Raw genomic sequence first — 21791 nt, 5'->3', positions numbered from 1 at the left:
TGATTGCAACTTTTCTCATGAATTTTGACAGTACGAACATTTCTCAGAGTGTTTTTGACATTACCACCAACGAATTACACAAACAAATTATATGGAGTTTGTGTGTGTATGTGCGCTCGTTGTTACCACCTTACGGCTTCACCATGGCTATAGCATTGCCAGCACAATTCAAACATAAAGTATCACGTTTTTGTTAACGTTTTTAACGTTAACGAAAGCTTTTCGTTTCGGTTAAAAACGAGATACAATTTATCTTGATAATTTCTTTATCGATAATATTTCGAAGTGTTTCAACGGAAACGGTGGAAATTTTTTGATAAACGATTAGCTTAACGTTAAGGTGCATCCCTGTTCTAGAGTCCCCCAGGTCCACCTTTATGACGATATCACGAAAAGGCGTCCACCTATAGAACTAAGGCCCCCTCCCTTTTAAAAAGACTCATTAACACCTTTCATTTGATACCCATATCGTACAAACACATTCTGGAGTCACCCCTGGTCCACTTTTATGGCGATATCTCGAAAAGGCGTCCACCTATAGAACTAAGCCCACGCCTTTTAAAGTTCTCATTAACATTTTTCATTTGATACCCATACCGTACTAACATGTTCTAGAGTCAGCATTGGTCCACCTTTATGGCGATATCCCTAAATGGCGTCCACCTATAGAACTATGGCCCACTCCCTCATAAAATATTCTTTAATACCTTTCATTTGATACACATGTCATACAAACACATTCCAGGGTTACCCTCGGTTCATTTTATTACATGGTTATTTTCCCTTATGTTTTCACCATAGCTCTCAACTGAGTATGTAATGTTCGGTTACACCCGAACTTAACCTTCCTTACTTGTTATAAGTAGCTAAGAGTGTTTCTTTGTCTTCCGGATCTTAATTATTGGGTGTAGGACAGTCGGTTACATAATGCCATCGACATAGATACCCAATATTGCCGACATTTTCCACGTCAACGCCAAAAATAAGGTCGGTGGAGATTTGGTCAGTAGTAGTGCGAATTTCGCGAAGTGAAAAAACTTGAAAGGCGAGAGATAATTGTTAATTCCACAACAAAGCTCATCAATGGAAAAACCAGGAACTATTACCCTTGTCGTAAAGTCATTGGCGTAGGAAACAATGGTAACACCTTCTGGTGGGGAAAGGAGCTTTGGTTTTTAAAAATTTAACAAAAGTGGGGATAGACCACCACCCTGCGGCACCCCTTGCTTAATTCTACTTGGTTGTCATGTTGCGTTTCTTAACTGAACCGATTTTGACCAAAAAGTAGGATGGGTAGGCCCTTCCAGGTCTTGCAGTAACGTAATGTAATTGATTCTGTGTCAAAGGCTTTTGATAAACTTAGCGCTACGAGCACTGTTCTATGGCGGCGTTCTTGGCTCATTCCGCAATTAAGTTTTTTACTTGTAACCCCATTTAGTTTGTTTGGTTCAAGTTATCCTCCTGCACAACTATCTTTGCTGTTTTTTCTATCGGTAAATTTAATTTATCTCATTTTAAAGTCAAAAGATACGATCACGCTTTGAGCGCATGCAAGCAAACAATTTCGTTTTAAAATCCATTGTTTTATGTGCTTATCTTTGTTAATTATAGTTAACTTTTATTATAAATAATCAAGATTCTAATTAATTTAAATGCGCTGCTAAAATAGGGTGAATTGTCATGGGAAGTTCCACGTCAACAATGGCTTTTAAGTAGGCGTCTAAATAAAAATATATTCGAGTTTTTTTGAATACCGAGTAGCAATTTTTTAAAACTCAAACAAAAAAACAATTTTGATAGTTTGAAAATATTCTTAAGATTACCAAACTTAATTCGTAATGATTTACGAGGTGTGTTCAAAAAATATCGCGAATTTTGTGTTTTTTCAAAAATTATTTATTTATTCATAAATATCTATTTTGCCCCTTTAAATGAGATATTATACACGTGTGCCAACGGTTTTCCAATCTTTGAAGCACTTCAAAAAATCAATTTTTTTTTATTCTTGTTCAGTTCCTCCTTCGATGCCGTCTTTATCGCGTCAATCGTAGCGCAGCGTCGTTGTTTCATGGGCCTCTTCAGCTTAGGGAACAAGAAAAAGTCACAAGGGGCCAAATCTGTGGAATACGGTGGCTGCGGCTTCATTAGTGTGTTGTTTTTGGCCAAAAAGTCGCACGATTGGCCAATACCATTTTCTTCGCTTTATAAATTTTTTCGTCTGTTGTTGAAGTGCTCGGGCGTCCGGAACGCTCTTCGTCGTTAACATTTTCTCGGCCTTCTGAGAACATTTTGTACTACCTATAAACGTTGCTTCGCTTCGGTTCCGTATGCCACAGTCAACATTCGGAATGCATCCGCGCACTTAATTTCGTTTTTCATACAAAATTTGATACAGGTTCTTTGATACATTTTTTTAAATAGGTAAAAATCGAAAACGAGCCAAAACACGTGCAAGCAAAGCAGCTGTCAACAATAAAGTGAACTTTTAAAATGGCTGAGGCATAGTTGAGAGACATGAGTACCAACATAACGCCACAAAAAATCGAAATTCGAATATACATAACCCGCGCAAATTCAAAATTCGTGATACTTTTTGAACACCCCTCGTACAAAAAATTGCGAGCATCCCAAATCTAAAAAATTTATCCTCAGATGTGTACTCAGGGTTGAATAGGAACTTTGTGAATAACACTCGCCGACAAATTATAGATCCAGAAATTAGCCAATACTTTTCTCATATCTTTTGATGAACCGATATGATGAATCTGAATTCTTTGACAGTATTTATAAATTGGTTCTAGTTTTCGAGATATTTTTGCCTGAAAGTGTAAAAAACAAGTTTTTCTGCTTTATTCACTGCGCTTTTTCGTCAAGAATGTAATGATAATAAACAAATAAAACAAAACATTTGAGATAAAAGGGACTATATCCATTACTGCATCTGCTACACAACTTCCAACCCAATATTAGAAAGTCTGCCTGAAAGTGTGCTACACATATTGCTTTTGATCGCAACGATCAAGGACGCAGGGTCTAAAAACCTAAATATTAATATATCACAAGTAAATATGCGGAAGACTTAAAAGCATTTGCAAAGGAACTTATAGCGCTTTCAACCTTTGTTTGTGGATTTTTAATAAAAACAAATTTTCGTATCAAAATTACGTTTAATATGCAGCCGAAAAGCATAATTTTCGTATTAAAAGAAAAACTCTGATATCGTATTTAGATTAAACAAACTGAAGACTTTTCCAAAAGAGTTGGCTCTTTCTGGGTTTGAATTATTTTCAAATTTTGGCGGCTTGTGTAATTGGCGTGCTCTCAGGTAGTTTAAACGTAAGATTACAAACCTGCCTTTGTTGATCTGGAACATCCCATATAACAGTCAAATGTATTATGCAAATAAAAAACTAGTCTAGTCACTGTGCAATTAATTTTAATAATCAAATTATCTTCAACATTTTACTTGTTTTACATTCATATATGTGTATATGCATGAACTGGTTTAATTAATTATCATAGTCATAAATATGGGTGAGTACCTTTGCCGTATGCGCATGCGGAAGTGATTGCAGCTACTTGAGACCCTAAAGAAATAACTTCAAACAAATTAAAGCAATTAATTGTTATCAAATGCATTGATTCAAAGAGGAACGAACGATATAAGTAAAGTATTGAATAAAATACTACTCAACTAAAACGTATAACAATGTAACTATGTCTAGACAATTACAGGTCCTATCGAGCGTCGATCCCAGTGCTACATTTGTCAGTAATCTATTACAATAAACTCAAAGGCTTCACCGATACAACAACTAATATTCAACAAAACTACTGTTGCCACCTGCGATAATCGTGAAAGGGCTGATTGTTGCTAGGTTGATTTTGAAAATTGCTTTATAGCAGCTTCAAGTAATTTGAGAACTCTGCTGAAGATCCTCTTACGTGCCGGCAGTAGCATACTGATTTATATCTCTCGAAAATCAAATAATCCTAACTTGTCTAAAATAGAACTTAAATGCTTTTCTGAATTAGTGTTTAAATTATGGCCGTTTCTTGTTCTTTAATTAATACTCGAATTGTTCCCAAAGCAATGCAAACATTTTGAAATAAGTAATGCGTTTAACATTCAATGATCAAGGCCGCAAGAATTAACTATTCACATAGCCAGAAGTTATATCAACTAAGATATTGGAACTTCGTATGCAATATTTTTTGTGTGTCATGGAATCAGAATATATGCAGCTTAACAATGAATTTAAAACCAGTATCATGGGAATTGTGAACAAATTGTTTTTATGAGTTTTTGAATCATTTTGCATGGTGTGCCTGAACTTAGCTTTAATAAAATTTTCTCCCACTATACAGTTTTTAAGCCAAAAAAAAAAAAAAAAAATCTTCTATTCGTTTTCGTAACTAACTTCTCATCGTTAATTAAGTTATTAGATTTCCCATATACTTTCTTCCCTTCAATAATCGGTAATTATGAACAAATTTTAGAAGTGGCGAATTTTTTTCTTAGTACTAGAACCATCTCTAGGGCGTCATCCCTAAATGGAAGCACGAAATAAAAGAGAAACGTGAAAATTTGACAGCTATTAACCTATTTCGTTCCTAGAGATGGAATATTTGTGATCGCATAGATTAACTATTGTGAGATTATTGCATATTAGGGCATGTGTAAACGTGTTCCTAGGTTGAATACTGATGTATATATTTTGAGTCGCTGCAATTTTCAAAAATAATAATGAATTTTTTATTTTGAAGCAAAGCTTTATAAGTTCAAGGGCATTTCACATGTGAAATTTAAATTTGATCTGCCCCAAAAACACAAATTTTGTTCACAAAGAATATTTTAACGGACAGTTAAACCTTAAAGTTGACTTGAGAAATATAAACAGGTAATAAAAGGCGCGATAAACTCCGAAGAGATTTAAGACCGCGCATATCTTCCAATTAGCGTTATTATTATTGTATTAACAATGAAAACACTCCCCGAATGTTTTGGGGAGTGTTGTTGATGTTGATGGCCCTTTGCCGGATAAAGATCTGGCACGTTCCGGTAGCAAGCACCATTGAGGTACTTGCCACATTAAACTTTCTTCACCAGCGCCTCGCCTGCTAAATATGTGTATGAAGCTTTCATATTTGTAACAGAACTCCCCTCGCGTATATGAGGTTGACAATTTAATTGCGGAGGCTCTGATGCTATAAAGCTTTGTATGGCGTTTATCAGCCCGTTGAATCCTTTGCAATCCAATGTGCCTTGTGCTCCTTTTAATTTTTTCTACAAATTGGTGGAAAGGGACCTAAATGTTTCACGCCTACTCCAAACGGCACTCGCAAGGCAGATGTGTTTTCACTGAGAAACTTTAATGGCAGAAATACGCTCGGAGTATTTGCCAAATCACTGCCCTCAAGTGGGAACTCCGCTTTGGCAACACTTTTTTCTAATTGAAAATATACTTGAAAATTAGAAACTGTATTCCCGCCGTGGTGTGGGTAGAGTGATCCGCTTACCGCACCGAAAATCCTGGGTTGGATTTCCGGAAAAAGATTCCCATGAAAAGTTTACCAGCGAAAATTGATCTGCCTTGCAACTGCCATTCAAAGTAGGAATAAAACATGTACATATGTATGCAGGTCCCGTACCCCCAATTTGTAGGAGAAATTAAAAAGGGGCATGACGCTTCCATATATGGAAAAAATCTCTTAACAACAATGATGTTTCAAGTTTACTAATATCAATAATAACATTGTACAACAGCAGTTTTTCAACAAAGTTGTCATAGTATTTTTCTGAAAGGTGACTTACTTTCATAATTGGCGCTTAAACGTTCAAAAGGTTATAGCTGTCCAACAACGCCAGCCGCTTCTTCATTAGATTAAGTGGAGTGTGGGCCACCCTCTTCCACAGCTTCCATAGCCGGCTTCAGATAAGAAAGGTGACATTGCACAGAGTTTTCTGAACAAACCTAGATTACAGCTCGCCTAATTTTCTTTTATTTTTCATCGAAAAGTTAAACTGGCTACAAAGTATATAAGCAGGGGCCTGAACTGTAAAAGCTTTGGTTTCTAAGAAGTATTGGTCCTTATAATTTTCCCCGAAGGCACCAGGTAGTTGCTATGTGTTGATGCAACTTTCGGCATTTAGATCTTTGGGGTAAAAAAACTATGGGGGACGACTAACGGTGGAGAGTGCAAGTGATTGGATGATATGCCAAGATTTTTTCAGGGAGGTATATTTTCTAGGCTACCAAAGTTTTAGCTCCTCCAGATTTGTTGCAACTTGGCCAAATGAATCTTGTGACTTTTCAATCTTTAAGTGAAAATAAAAACTTACTCAAAACCCTTCTGGGCTATACTTAGCTATAAAAACAATGTATAATTTTGTTGGACAGCGTCATTTTGTATAATAATATTCAATGCTTCAATGAAAATATTAGCACAAATCAAAAAGTGTGATTTTCGGCAGTGTTGACATCGAAAATTCCTTCAAATCCAAACGATGAGGTGAATTACAATACAACCCTATTTCGAGCTGCGAGTGCTACTATGTACAAACAAATAAACAAAGCCTATTACATATGCATATGTAGTAGGATGTAGGTATATATGCACATATTTGATACATTCATTGGACAGCTGTTTAAGTGCATCTCTCTGTGTGGCTCAGCGCAAATTGTAGGCAATTTAATGGCGTCACTAATCTGTGATTAGATAAAAATCGCATTATAGAGCGCGAAAAACGACTGAATGATTGTTGCTGTTGTTGTGCACGACATTTGTGATTTACGCGCTATTTCCGTTTCCGTTTGTTTACACTGAGCAAAAATACAAAAACAAAAAAATGCCAAGGAACAAAGCCACAAAATTGTATGTCTCGACGACAAAACAATTAAAATTATATTTTTGCACACTTTATTTGTAATCGTTCTTAATCTGAGGCGCGTGAAAGAAGAAGGGAAGGAAGGCGTGAGACGCATTTGATAGCCGGTTATTGTGGATGTCGCGTATACGCACCGGTGTGTCAGAAAAAAAAGACAACGAATTTTCGTTTACATTTATTTTTTCGTTTTTTCTTGGGTATAAATTATTTTGTTATTTTTGTAAACAGTGAGTTGCGGTGTCGGTGACATCTTCGTTATATTTAGTAAATATATATATACACATTGGCATATGTACATATGAATATCCATAAATTTATTTATTGCACAGATTTACGCTGTCTGTAATTTGCTTCAGTTCTAACTAGTAACTACTGTGTCCCACATACTGAGAGATCAACATACATAAAAAACATACGAACTATGTAAATCGCACTTAAGTGCCCTATATGCTCGCACAAGACAATAATCATTTGGACTCATAAGTACATAGTACGTATTAGGCTGTCCGAAAATTTTAATTATTACAGCAGTAATTTTGCAACAGGTTTGGTTTGGTTGAACTGGCTGCTCCGTCAGCGCCTCACAAAGCCAGAAAGAGTGCATGGTGTTAACAGAAGTTGGCTCAACGACCAATCTGATTTATCCTATCAAATACCAGCACCTTTGTTATAAACTAACTCCGTGCTCTTGGCAAATAGTAGAAGCTTTCGGGGCTCTAAGCGACTTGCTGTTTCTAGATCTGATAGCTTTGCCACGCCTACAAGCACAGAACGTGCTCGTTCGTTCCTCCTGCAACCCGAATGGAGTAATCATCAGCTATCTGTTACGTGAGCAGCATTTCGATGGCAAAATTTCCTTGTGCCACTGCGCGTGATTTCTTTGCGGCACATTGACGTGTTCGTTTCTCGGCTACCGCAACATAGTGGTCCAAGTCGTATTTCGACCTCGTAAAGTACGCACACCCAGGACACTGGAATTGTCTGCCGTCGATCAAGATGTGATCGATTTGGTTTAATGTTTATTCTCCACTACGCTGGAAAGACCAGCGAGTGTAGGTTTATCGTGAGTACTTGCCTTTGAAGACCTAACCTCACGTATGCACCAAGTACCCGGGTCAAAGCAGGTTTGACCAGCCCCCAAGGCTAGCTTACCTTGGTACCAATCGATAATGTGAGTGGACACATCATCACCTTGGTGGGGTTGGAGGCCTATCTAACACCTCTTCCATTCTATGGGTCATGGCACCCGGTTGCAATGTAACTCCACATTCGAGCTGACCAACTCTTACCGCATTCGGATATCAACCACAGCCACCACGATGCTCCCAAAGGGGCCTACCTCAATGAACAGAAACGGAGGAACTCCGCGGGCCATCTGTTCCCCGTGGTATCACTTTAAAGTCTTGGTATAACTTTGTCAGCCGAAGCCACTTCCGGTTGAGTATCCACCAACTCCGGACCGGCCGCCTAGTGTGAGGTGGGGTTAGAACCCCCCACATTCACGGACACACACACAAATCAACCACTATGACACCACCACGTCTCCTCCGTCTAAACATCTCTAGAAAGCTGGAAAGACCAGGTAGAGAACGATTTAAATTCCCTTGGTGTGACGATTTGGCGTCAGTTTTTAGACGGCCATAAATAGCCTTTTGAATGGTTATGCGCCAATTAAGTAAACATGTAAGTAAGTTCCCAAAACGCATCTCAACTCACCGCTGATAGCGTTCTCAACCGCAAAAAGTATGCGAATGCTTTTCAGATCTAACTCAAGTTCAAAATAGATGCTAATATATTTGTTACAAATCGACTACTAAAAACGCCGCTATCTAAGAAACAGTTTTAAAAGCTATCTAACTTAGCAAAAATTTGAGAAATAAACTAAACATGTAAGAAGTACAGGAATGAAGTTCTGAAATAGGGTTATGATATATTGCCCTTAGAACGGGGGCTTTTTTGTGGAACTAAACTAGATGGGTATTTCAGATCCTTCTGCTGAGATAGGGTAATATTTTACTGAGAAATCGATCTAATGATATCTTATCTTCAATTAATGATAGACAGCTGCGATTAAAGGATTGAATAATTAAGAAAAACGAGGAAGAATGGATTAATTAATAATTAATTTGCCAAAAAAGTAATGTTCGATTGAAAAAAAAAGTTTTAGATTTTACTTCAAATATTTGCAATGAATGAAAACTAGCCACTTAATTTCCAGGAAGGTGATAGTCGTAGTCTAACACATACTTGGGTGAAGAACTAAATTACCCATATACAATCTATTATCGCAATCTAGAAGCCCAATAATTTTTACCACAATTTGTGCAAATTTGACTAATTGTGATAAGCTAAGGCGTAACGAATCATTTATGAAGTCTGGCACCTCAGAGCGGAACATTTGCTGCAGAAATTTGTTATTGGCTCCTCATGTTCAAAGTCTAAATTCTCTGGGATTTCTAAAGGTTATACCTTATCCCCGTAAAAACTACTTCGTCAAAGGTGGACTTTTAAGAAAAATAAAAAGAAGATACATCATTTTGTGACACTTCCTTTACATATATGGACGTAAGCTCAGCGGGAAATGTGTCCTTGAACACAGATATAATGTTGATGAATTTTGATTTAGAAGTCTTAACAACAGCAATTGCAAACAGCTTATCAGAAACAAAGCTATAAAGTAGTGCGCAGTTTATGGGTGTTTGGGATTTTCTTTACTGCCAAGTTTTCAATTTAGATGTACTTTGAGTAACTGCTCACTGCTACTTTAAGATCGATCGCAAAGTTTCAAATTCTTTGTAGCGTTTTTTTAAACATCTTTAAGTAACTCGATCCTTCTCCAATCTAGTAGATTTTCTCTATCCTAAATAAGACTTTTCAATAGGGCTCTAACTATGTTCAAAGTTTCGAGTCTATAACGGTTCCCTGCGCCAACTAGCAACATTTTTTTATCGGATTCTGAAGCACGTTCCAAGTCTCAAAACTCTATTTCGAGGGGAAGTTACTCAAAAATCGATTGCAAGATTTCCCAATTTTGTACTGGGATTCACGGAAACACATAAAACAAACCTAATATAAAGTAAAAACTCGTGCTTAGGTTTTCGATCAGGATTATCCTCATATATGTATATCGAACATAATTTTTCTTACCAAGCTTCTCTTCCAATTTGCGGCGTGCTCCTTTTTTCCTTTTTTTCCTGCAAATTGAACGGGATCTACATGTTTATTGCCGAACGGCATCTGCAAGGCAGATGAGTTCTCATTGAGAAGCTTTTCATAGCAGAAATTCACTCGGAGTGTTTGCTAAATCTTAAACTTGTTTAACTTGTTTCTAAATTTTTGATGTTATTTTGTCCAGAGCGTGAACCAAGGATCTGTGGTAGGCGGAGCACGCTACCACCACATCACGTCGGCCACACTCATAATTTTATAACAGACAAGTAATTTTCAAGTTAAATTTGGATTTGCAAATTTTGCATGAAGTCAGTTGTGAGGTTTTTGAGGGATACATTGTTTCTGGCAAGAACTTAAAATTTGTTTGTTTGCGTTGTTCACAATGAATTTAAAAGGTGAAAAACACAATCGAATGCATAAAGGTGTGCATGCAAATAAAAATTGTTAACAAAAAAATCCACAGCAAATTGTTTTTGCTTTTAAATTTTCCCTCTAATATATATGAGGTTCGCAATCGTTATGAGAAACCTTTGAAGGCCTTAACTGTTGCGATCACTTGCGGCCACAAAGCAAATCGAGTTGTTAGCAGCTGCGCTGTGCATTGGCGCGTAATTAATTTGCTGAAATACCAATTTTAATTACACTCAATAATTAGCTGAAGTTTTTACGTTCATACAAACTGCAAGCTTTAAATCTTTCGTTTTTATTGTTGAAATTGCAAAAATTTCCACTGAGTTTTTGCATGTTTTGTTTTTATATAAAACTCTAAATATTTCTGTTATTTGAGGGCATTATTGTAGTTATTTTCAATTACCTTTTTTGTATCCAAAACGAAAGTTTGTTTTATTTTGAAAACTTTTGTATTTGCCGTTCTTGAAATTTTTTAGCACAAATATTTTTTTCTTATATTTCTTTTTGTTATTTCCCCTTGCTTTTGTTTTATTTTCACTAACACCACTCTTTAGACACGTTTCATGTAACTATTTATTATTTATTAACAAATTTGTTGTTGTTGCCGCTCTATTTCTTATCACGCATCGATCTTCAACACTAAATAATTTTTGTTGCATTTATTTATCTATACGTGCATTAATGTATAAATATTTATAATTGTGTATATAAATCAGTTGTAATTTTTTGTATTAACAACTGTGTATTTCGGTTTATTGTTACACCGTTCTGTTATGTGTGTGTGCGTATGAATTAACCAAAAACTGTATCTACGAGTTTGATCTGATCTTGTTGGCCGCTCGTTAACGACTAAATCCATTTCGCTTTGAGCTACCGAGTTTTAAGTGACGATTTTAAAACGTCCACAAAGAACCAGCAAAAGCGCTACGCTTTTATTATTGCTTTTACTTTGGTTTGGTGGGTTGTAGATATTAAGTATTGGTTTGTGTGTATGTTGGTATGTATTTCATGTTGATTTGTATCTTAGTTTCTTTGTGTGCATGTATGTATGTACGTATTTACGTGAGCTGTGTTTATGCATTCAATTTTCATAAGCATTATTTTTTTAATTTTTGTTTTTGTTTTTTTGTTGTAAGGTTAAATAGCCGAATGTACTAGGTGTATAGGTACATTGTACATACATACTTACATAATGATAGTTTTCATATTTGTAGGTTTGCACTAAATGTACCTGTCATACAAATGTACAGAGACTTAGTCTACAAATACTAAGGTGGGTTACATAGTAAACGACTTAACTTGAAACTCAATCAGTTACGATTGGCTATGTCGAGTAAATAAATAAAATGGATCTTTATCAGAACCACATCTTTATTGTTGTAGCTTTTTGTGTTGTCATTTTGTTAGTTTTTGTTGTTGTTAATGTTGCTATGTTACTTATACATATGCCACTTTTATATTACTAACTTGTCTTTTATGCTATTATTGGGTTTAATGCTTTTATTGTTGTTATTCACATTTTGTTTCACTTGTCGTTTATGATTTAAAAACTTTTATTATTACTATTATAATCGTAGTTTTTCTTTTGTTATTATAGTTTTTGATATATCTATATTCATATTTTGTTGTTTTTGGTGTTTTTTGTTATTATTGTTGCTACTTTTTTATTGTTCTTGTTATTCTTCTTTTTCTGGATGGCATTGTTGTAATTCATATCATTGGTACTACGGGTTGTCTTATTGCTGTTGTTATTGCTATCATATCTATAACTTTTGTTATTTTTGTACTTTCGTTTTGTTTGTTCTATTGCCGCTTCTGCTTTTTTTTTAACTTTGCTGGTGTTCAATTTTTAATAAAAACCTTGTTGTTATTTTTATTTCTGGCACTTTTGTTATTGTGTTTTTTGTTATTTAGGTTATAGGTATAATTCCTGTTATTGTTGCAGTTGTAACTGTTTTTGTTGCTGTTACGGTTTTGATTTATCCTTTTGTTTATATTCCTGCTGACTTTTGTATAAAACGATCCTGGCAGTTTGGTGCATAACAATTGTTATCCTTAAATTTGTAGTTTTCTTTTAACTATATTTTTGGTGTTATTGGTATAGTTGTTGTTCTTTTTCAGTGTCTTATACTATTATTGTTCGTTGTTTTTATTTCTGTTACCCTTGATGGTTTTGGTTTAATTTTGAGTTGATGTTTTTCTTCTAAATATTTTGTTCTGTTTGTTGTTTTTGATGTTGTTTTGTTTTAGTTTCCGCTGCTATGGACAATGTTTTTGTTTGTTCTGCGAACACCGTGGCAGCCTTCCTAGATATTCAACAACGTTCAAATGGAGGCCATCGGCATGGATCGATTCTAGGCTCAAGAGTAGGGTCGTCAACGCAACTTTAGCAGCTGGATTAGTATATAAAATGGCTACCAAATGCATCACTGAGAGCGGCGACGACTTAGTGATTCCGATCACAGGTAAATTCCTGCCAACGATTACCGAGCTCATGGATACGGCACTTTGCGTTTGTAACACTTCAGCCATCGGAGGAGTACGTGTTCCAATCCCACTCACAAGGTATAATCGAAACAGCTGTCGCCTTGTCTGTTATGATGTCACGTCGTTTAAATTTTTCCCAAATTATTAAAACTTTATTCCTTTAACTAACCGCGATCCTCGCATTTTCACTTGATGCCCTTACAAGTGTTCGTGCGGGGAATGACCGAGAAAGGAGCTCTGGTCTAATAGAATACAATATGCGGAAATCAACCAATATGAGTAAGCAACGATATTAGCTGACATGACCCAACGTCCGACACCGATCATATCACGACAGTTTTGTCTTCCATGTGCAGAACATAAGATATCCTTCCAGAGAGGAAAGTGAGGAAGACCCAGACAGTGATAGGAAAATTAGAAAAAACACTGACGGTTCGAAAATGGAAGGGGAAACTTGAGTTGGAATGTACTCAACGCACCTTCTTTCACGCCCACTTAAGTTCATCAAATAAAGCAAGTGGTTCCTTGAAGACCGCTAGGAAGTAATGTTGTTGGACGATTAGAGATAAACACGTCGGATGATAGATAAAAAATTACCACTTTTTTCCACCATCGAATTTGCTTTCGCTTAGCTTTGGACGGCTACTTGAGGTTCCGAGCGATGGCCCACCTGCTAATTGAAATTCATTCCCATCTCCTATATTTATTGCATTAAATTCTAATTCCTTCATTTTACTGTGCTAGTCGATGATCTCTGCAAAGCTTCGTATACTTATTGCATTTTAAGCCAGATCTAATTTTGTCAAGCACACCCTCGTATATACATATATATCAACGAAAATATTTGTTTGTATGTTTGCTTATACTCTCATATAACTTTTAAAGGTGTAATTTTAATAATTTTTTGCGCTAGTGTCTGTATTTGTTTCGATTCATTTTGTTAGTTGGTATTGCAATTTATCTAATGAAAAGAAAAACTTAAAAAAGTTGCGCATATTCGCACATACACACCAGCACTTGTGTATGTATGTATCCCTTGGGTGTACGATTAACCCAAAACGCGGATAGATCGCTAGTTGGGTGATGTGAAAATTGTGTACTGACTGAGATTGTAATTATTTGGTTTCATTCATACAAACATACACGAGCGTGTGCTGAATTTCCAAAGTAAATATTTTTTGATTCGATGTTGCTTCTTCAATTTTAGTTTTTTGAGGTCAAAACACAAAAAAAAAAAATCCAAAGTATGCAAGCAAAGTAGGCTCAGTGCTTTCAAATTAATCTATGCAGCAGTAATGTTGTTTATTTTGTATGTATAAAATGTCCCAACCGAAGATTAGTTCATTGCTCGAGAATAACTAAATGTTTACTAAAACTGGTTGGCAATAGTTTTTTAGATGGATGCCTGCGGAGCTATTTAAGTACGGCGGTGAGACGTTGGTAAGGCGCATGCAGCAGCTTCTTCACAAAATATGGGCGGACGAGTGCATGCCCGACGATTGGAATCTAAGTGTTCTTTGCCCAGTCCACAAGGAGGGGGGATACTGCAAAATGCACCAACTATCGTGGAATCAGCCTTCTTAATATCGCATGTAAGGTCCTTTCAAGTCTGTTGTGCGAAAGATTGAAGCCCAACGTGAATCGTCTTATTAGACCTTATCAGTGTGGCTTCAGACCTGGTAAATCTACCATCGACCAGATTTTCACAATGCGCCAAATCTTGGAAAAAACCCGAGAAAAAAGAATCGACATACATCACGTCTTCGGCGATTTTAAGTGCAATTACTGGCATATGCTGATGACATTGATATCATCGGCCTAAACACCCGCGCTGTTAGTTCTGCTTACTCCAAACTGGAAAAAGAAGCGGTAAAGATGGGTTTGATGGTGAATGAGGACAAAACGAAGTACCTGCTGTCATCGAGCAAAGAGTCAGTGCATACGCGCCTTGGCAACCACGCTACTGTTGGCAGCCATAATTTCGAAATAGTAAAAGACTTCGTTTATTTGGAAACCAGCAACAACATCAGCACTGAAATCCAGCGAAGAATCAATCTTGCCAATAAATGCTACTTTGGACTAGGTAGGCAATTGAAAAGTAAAGTTCTCTCTCGGCGAACGAAAATCATATTCTACAAGTCACTTATCGTACCCGTCCTGCTATATGGGGCAGAAGCATGGACCATGACAAAGGCAGATGAAGCGGCTTCGGGAGTGTTCGAGAGAAAGGTTCTTCGAAAGATTTATGGACCTCTACGCGTTGGCGATGGCGAGTACCGAAGAAGATTTAATGATGAGCTGTACGAGCTATACGCAGATATCCACATAGTCCAGCGAATGAGAACGCTGCGGCAGCGCTGGCTAGGCCATGTTTTGAAAGATGATGCTCCGGCCAAGAAAGTGTTTCTATCGGAACCCGCCTATGGAAGCAGAGGTAGAGGGCGGTCCCCACTCTGTTGGAAGGACAGGTGGAGAACGAGTTAAACTCCCTTGGTGTGACCAATTGGCGCCGGCTGGCGGAGCGAAGGAGCGACTGGCGCGCCTTCTTGGACGGTCATAACCGTTTAGACGGTTAAGCGCCAATTAAGTAAGTAAGTAAGATAGTTTTTTAGTTAAATGTAAACATTCACTTATACCAAAAAAAGTATATTTTTTGAGTTGTGACAGTTTTTGATTCATGGTGCGATTTTTTATTCACATCGAGATGATAGGTATGAAAACAGATATGGATTATATTTAAGGGATATCATATGCAATGATTTATATTCTATATCTAGGAATTCGGCGGGGAACAACGCAGATCCTAATGTACATATTTACATATAACGTACTTACATACATTTGCTAACCAGTTGTCATGTCACGCCTTATTTGCTTATTAATATTGTCTATTAAATAAAATATATTGAACAAATTAGCACCGCAATGTGATGTACATTTTAATAAATATGTAAATGTTTATTGACTTCGAACTGCCCTAATGTGCACTTAAAAAAATAAAAATAAATAATAAAAAATCTATATATATATATAAATCAAATTCTGTGTGTGTGTGTGGGTGTGTTCGCTATGGAAACGTATTTCCCACACTTCAATCATCACCAAATTTTGATTATAGGTTCCTTCGATCAACGGGAAGGTTTAAGGCTAAAAATTATTTCGATATATAAAAGGGCGTGGCACTTCCCATACAAATGGAATCTTTGGTACTGCATAACTCTGAATGTATACATACCAGAACATTGAAATGGAGTAAGGAGTTATATGATGTCAATCCCTAACACCACCAAGAAAATGTGGAATTAGGAAAAAGGGGGCGTGGCACCTCCCATACAAATGGAATATATCATACTGTATATCTCTGGATGTAGTAATGGTAGGATAATGAAAACTGGTAAGGAGTTATATGACGTTAAGTCCTAACACCTCCAGTAAAATGTCGAATTGGGAAAAAAGGGGCGTGGCACCTTCCCTATAAATGGGATTTTTCAGAACTATGGCTGCCGTACAAACTTAGGTTATTTTAACACCTAAAATTTGACGCATTGTTGAGTTTGGTTGTTATTCCTTTTGGAAGTTTAGTAATTTGCCGCCGTTAAAAAAATTTGTTAGCTTCAGTCTATCTACATCTATATATATAAAAATCAAATTTTGTGTGTGTTCCCTATGGAAACGTATTTCCCACACTTCCATCATCACCAATTAATGCCGAATGCAATCGAAGCAACAATCATCAGCGGTAAAAGCAAAGGTGAAGATGTGCTCGTACTGTGGATCCCAATGATTCCTACAGATTTGCCATTCAATTTTAAGCGCTTACAGTTTCCTGTACGCCTTGCTTTTGCAATTACAACCAACAAAGCACAAGGACAATCGCTTACTGTTGCAGGATTAAATTTAGAGAGTCCGTGCTTTTCCTATGGCCAGCTATATGCTGCTTGCTCTAGAGTTGGAACGCCAAAAAATTTGTTTATCTTTGCACCGAACGAAAAAACCAAAAATATTGTGTACCCAATTGCATAACAATAAAATTCAATGATAAAATATTTTAAACGAAAATGTCACCAAATATGCGTACAAAACTCAATTCAATTTACAGAACAATAAACTAAATTATCAACAAACAAAACAGAAAAATAACGCAACATTCATTCGGTCTCGGGCGCTACAACTTACGCCGGGTAAAGCTAGTAAAAAATAATAATAAAAAAATTTCCGTAGAAAAAATTTATTAAAAAAAACAATAAAAGAAAAAATAAATAAATTAAAAAGGCTTTTAAAATAATTTTTAAAATAAGCATATAACAGTAATAATCGAAAAATACGGTGACGTGTAACAGTGTCAATAGAAATAACTCAAAAGAGAATTAATGTCAATGACATCAAACTCGAAAAATAATTAATGTGAGAATCATGTTGAAATCAACGTCATTGACATTAGTTAAGCGAGTTAATGTCGGAATTTATGGACACCATCACCGAACTTTGAAATAAAAAGTCGCACAAACTAATTCCAAATGTTAGTCGTCTATTAAAATGCAACTTAAGAAGTTTTACTAGCATTAATGAGTTTAATGAAAAAAAGAGACAGACGAAAATTTGGAATAAAAACACAGACGATTTTCTCAAATTTTCTGTTCATATTATAATTCGGTATTTTGATATATTTTCAAATTAATTTCCGACGCAGGAAATTTTTTTATAGATGCATGATACCATATTAAGGTATTTTTTCGACAGCTCCAAAAACAAAACTTTGGGAATACAAATGGCGTGATTTTTAATTCTAATTTTTCTATCAGCATTTTTTATAGCAAATTTTCTTTAGCGATTTTTTATTCCAAAAATTTGGCCTGCAGTGGTTTCTCTTTGTAAAAATATGAATCATCCCGAGGATGATAAAACATCTCCATATTCACTATATAGACATCCGGCAGAAAAGGATTCAGCCGTTTTGACTAGAAGAGCACAAAAACAGTCGGAAAAGTCTTTTACCCATTAATGTCGCCCCGAGCCCCAGTATTCGAAACTTACAGTAGATTAAAAAATACATACTTCCAAGCGTCTGGCGCAACCTCGATCTGGAATCTAAGCAATATATGTCCTGCATGTAATGGGTCTACACATGTCAGCATAGAGGTAACATCAAGAATGCGAATATGTTTGTGAAGGCGGAAGCGGCACAAAGAGACACTCGCTCGTGAATGTGGCAACAGGTGGGAATGTGGCCGGAACTTTTCAATGAATACAACACGATTCCTCGTACAAACATATGAATAAATACCTTTAGCGAAATACTGAGATAGAGATAAGTTTACTGAAATATAAACGTACAACGGTACTGGTCTAAAAGAGTGCAGGTAATGTAAATTTACATATAAAAAATTATGAGTAGTATTTATCACTGTAAACCTCCATGTCCTTGTACTCCTATAAATGCAAATACATATTTGTTTTAATTTATTTTTATTTTCGCTTAACTTCATATAGCAAAAATTGTTAAACCAACAAAAAAATTTTGATTAATTTGAAATTTTTTCCAGCAATGATAACATATTGTAACGAATTTAGTGCAATTCCGCTTATTTGCAACTTCTACTAATGTTCGTATCGCTAAACTGTTGAATAAATAACTCCGATGTTCAATAATGCAAACTGGCTTTTATTAAAGTAAAAATAAATAAATGTAAGGCGCGATAACCTCCGAAGAGATCTAAGGCCGAGCTTCTCTTCCAATTTGCGTCGTGCTCCTCTTGATTTTTCCCTACAAATTGGCCGGACGGGACCTACATGTTTTATGCCGACTCCGAACGGCATCTGCAAGGCAGATGAGTTTTCACTGAGAGCTTTTCATGGCAGAAATACAATCGGAGCGCTTGCCAAACACTGCCGAGGGGCGACCCCGCTTAGAAAAATTTTCTTCTAATTGAAAAATCTTATTTCTAAAATTTTGATGTTGCTTTGCTCGGGAGTTGAACCCAGGGCATACGGTGTGATAGGCGGAGCACTCTACCATCACACCACGGTGGCCGCCAATTATTATTTTATATATTTTATATATAAATTTTATTAAGGTAGTTCACAATAAATCTTCTACTTCTCGACAGATAGCGTGCTTAAATCAAACTGATTACTGATTTTCAGCTCTACCTCCTTTTATACTCTGCGATTTCCTCGTTCGCATACTTCTAGGCGTTTCTAGAATTTAACTTAGTTACCAGCTATAAATACAGATGCACGTTATATCTTCTCATATGCGCGTGTATATGTGAGTGATACTTGCACAACTGATTGCCTACTTTTGTGAGCATCTCAGATAAGATATATGCATGTGTTTGTGCGTTTCTCCCCGCTACTTGTATGGACATATGTGTAGACATAATGATTACTTTGGTTATGTGCATACAAGTCACTGCTCAGTATCGGCTTAGATATTTTAGTATCCCTTAGTATTGCTAGTATTGGTCACAATATTTTGTTTTTTTTTTTTTTCAGTGTATAAATCGACGTTTATACTTGTTCTGTGCCCAATCGTAAGCCTATGTATGTTGTTGCATTTTAATTGAAATTACTAAAATCTCCTGATTTTTTCAGTCGTGATTTTATAATTATACTCAGTTGAGCAGAGCTCACAGAGTATATTAACTTTGATTGGATAACGGTTGGTTGTACAGGTATAAAGGAATCGAGATACTTCCATATATCAAAATCATCAGGATTGAAGAAAAATTTGATTGAGCCATGTCCGTCCGTCCGTCCGTCCGTCTGTCCGTTAACACGATAACTTGAGTAAATTTTGAGGTATCTTGATGAAATTTAGTATGTAAGTTCCTGAGCACTCATCTCAGATCGCTATTTAAAATGAACAATATCGGACTATAACCACGCCCACTTTTACGATATCGAAAATATCGAAAAACCGAAAAAGTGCGATAATTCATTACCAAAGACGAATAAAGCGATGAAACTTGGTAGGTGAGTTGAACTTATGACGCAGAATAGAAGACTAGTAAAATTTTGGACAATGGGCGTGGCACCGCCCACTTTTAAAAGAAGGTAATTTAAAAGTTTTACAAGCTGTAATTTGGCAGTCGTTGAAGATATCATGATGAAATTTGGCAGTAGCGTTACTCCTATTACTATATGTATGCTCAATAAAAATTAGCAAAATCGGAGAACGACCACGCCCACTTTTAAAAAAAATTTTTTTATGTCAACATTCAACTCCAGTAATAATATGGTGAAACAAAATGCAAAAATAAAAGAAAATTTCAAAATGGGCGTGGCTCCGCTCTTTTTCATTTAATTCGTCTGGAATACTTTTAATGCCATAAGTCGAACAAAAATTTACCAATCCTTGTGAAATTTGATGGGGGCTTAGACTCTGGGACGATAACTTATTTCTGTGAAAAAGGGTGAAATCGGTTGAAGCCACGCCCAGTTTTTATACACAGTCGACCGTTGGTCCTTCCGCTCGGCCGTTAACACGACAACTTGAGCAAAAATCGATAAATCTTTACTAAACTCAGTGCACGTACTTATGTGAACTCACTTTGTATTGGTATAAAAAATGGCCGAAATCCGACTATTACCGCGCCCACTTTTTCGATATCGAAAATTACGAAAAATGAAAAAAATGCCATAATTATAAACCAAATACGAAAAAATGGATAAAACATGGTAATTGTATTGGTCTATCGACGCAAAATATAACTTTAGAAAAAAACTTTGTAAAATGGGTGTGACACCTACCATATTAAGTAGAATAAAATGAAAAAGTTCTGCAGGGCGAAATAAAAAACCCTTGAAATCTTGGCAGGAATACTGTTCGTGGTATTATATATATAAATAAATTAGCGGTATCCAGATGATGTTCTGGGTCCCCCTGGTCCTTTGGTCGTTATCTGGAAAACGCCTTCACATATACAACTACCACCACTCCCTTTTAAAAGCCTCATTAATACCTTTAATTTGATACCCATATCGTACAAACACATTCTAGAGTCACCCCTGGTCCACCGTTATGGCGATATCTAGAAAAGGCGTCCACCTATAGAACTAAGGCCCACGCCCTTTTAAAATACTCATTAATACCTTTCATTTGATACCCATATCGTACAAACACATTCTAGAGTCACCCCTGGTCCACCTTTATGGCGATATCTCGAAAAGGCGTCTACCTATAGAACTAAGCCCCACGCCCTTTTAAAATACTCATTAACACCTTTCGATTGATACCCATATGGTACAAACGCATTCTAGAGTCACCCCTAGTCCACCTTTATGGCGATATCTCGAAAAGGCGACCACCTGTAGAACTAAACCCCACGCCCTTCTGAAATACTCATTAACACCTTTAGTTTGATACCCATATTGTACAAACAAATTCTAGAGTCACCCCTGGTCCACCTTTATGGCGCTATCTCGAAAAGGCGTCCACCTATAGAACTAAGCCCCACGCCCTTTTAAAATACTCATTAACACCTTTCGTTTGATACCCATATTGCACAAACGCATTCTAGAGTCACCCCTGGTCCACCTTTATGCCGATCTCTCGAAAAGGCGACCGCTTATACAACTACCACCACTCCCTTTTAAAACCCTCATTAATACTTTTAATTTGATACCCATATCGTACAAACAAATTCTAAAGTCAACCCTGATCCACTTTAATGGCGATATCCCTAAATGGCGTCCACCTATAAAACTATGGCCCACTCCCGCTTAAAATACTCTTTAATACCTTTCATTTGATACACATGTCATACAAACACATTCCAGGGTTACCCTCGGTTCATTTTCCTACGTGGTTATTTTCCCTTATGCTGTCACC

General features: G+C 36.4%; 1 protein-coding gene across 2 annotated transcripts in view; it reads right to left on the bottom strand.

Annotated features, from left to right (window-relative positions):
- Positions 1 to 21791, bottom strand: part of LOC137253432 (proton-coupled amino acid transporter-like protein CG1139) — a 78526-nt gene that overhangs the window by 34512 nt on the left and 22223 nt on the right. Inside the window, exon 1 of one of the 2 annotated variants that reach the window (XM_067790341.1) lies at positions 10875 to 11336. The exons of the other annotated variant lie outside the window; for it this stretch is intronic. The gene's annotated coding sequence lies outside the window, so the exon portion shown is untranslated. Of the gene's footprint in view, positions 1 to 10874; positions 11337 to 21791 lie in introns of those variants that run through there. 2 annotated transcript variants of the gene reach the window in all.

Source organism: Eurosta solidaginis, chromosome 5, assembly GCF_040869045.1.
Source record: "Eurosta solidaginis isolate ZX-2024a chromosome 5, ASM4086904v1, whole genome shotgun sequence".
NCBI classification, from domain to species: domain Eukaryota; kingdom Metazoa; phylum Arthropoda; class Insecta; order Diptera; family Tephritidae; genus Eurosta; species Eurosta solidaginis.
Note: the sequence above shows the minus strand (reverse complement) of the source record. Positions and strands in the feature narration are given on the sequence as shown.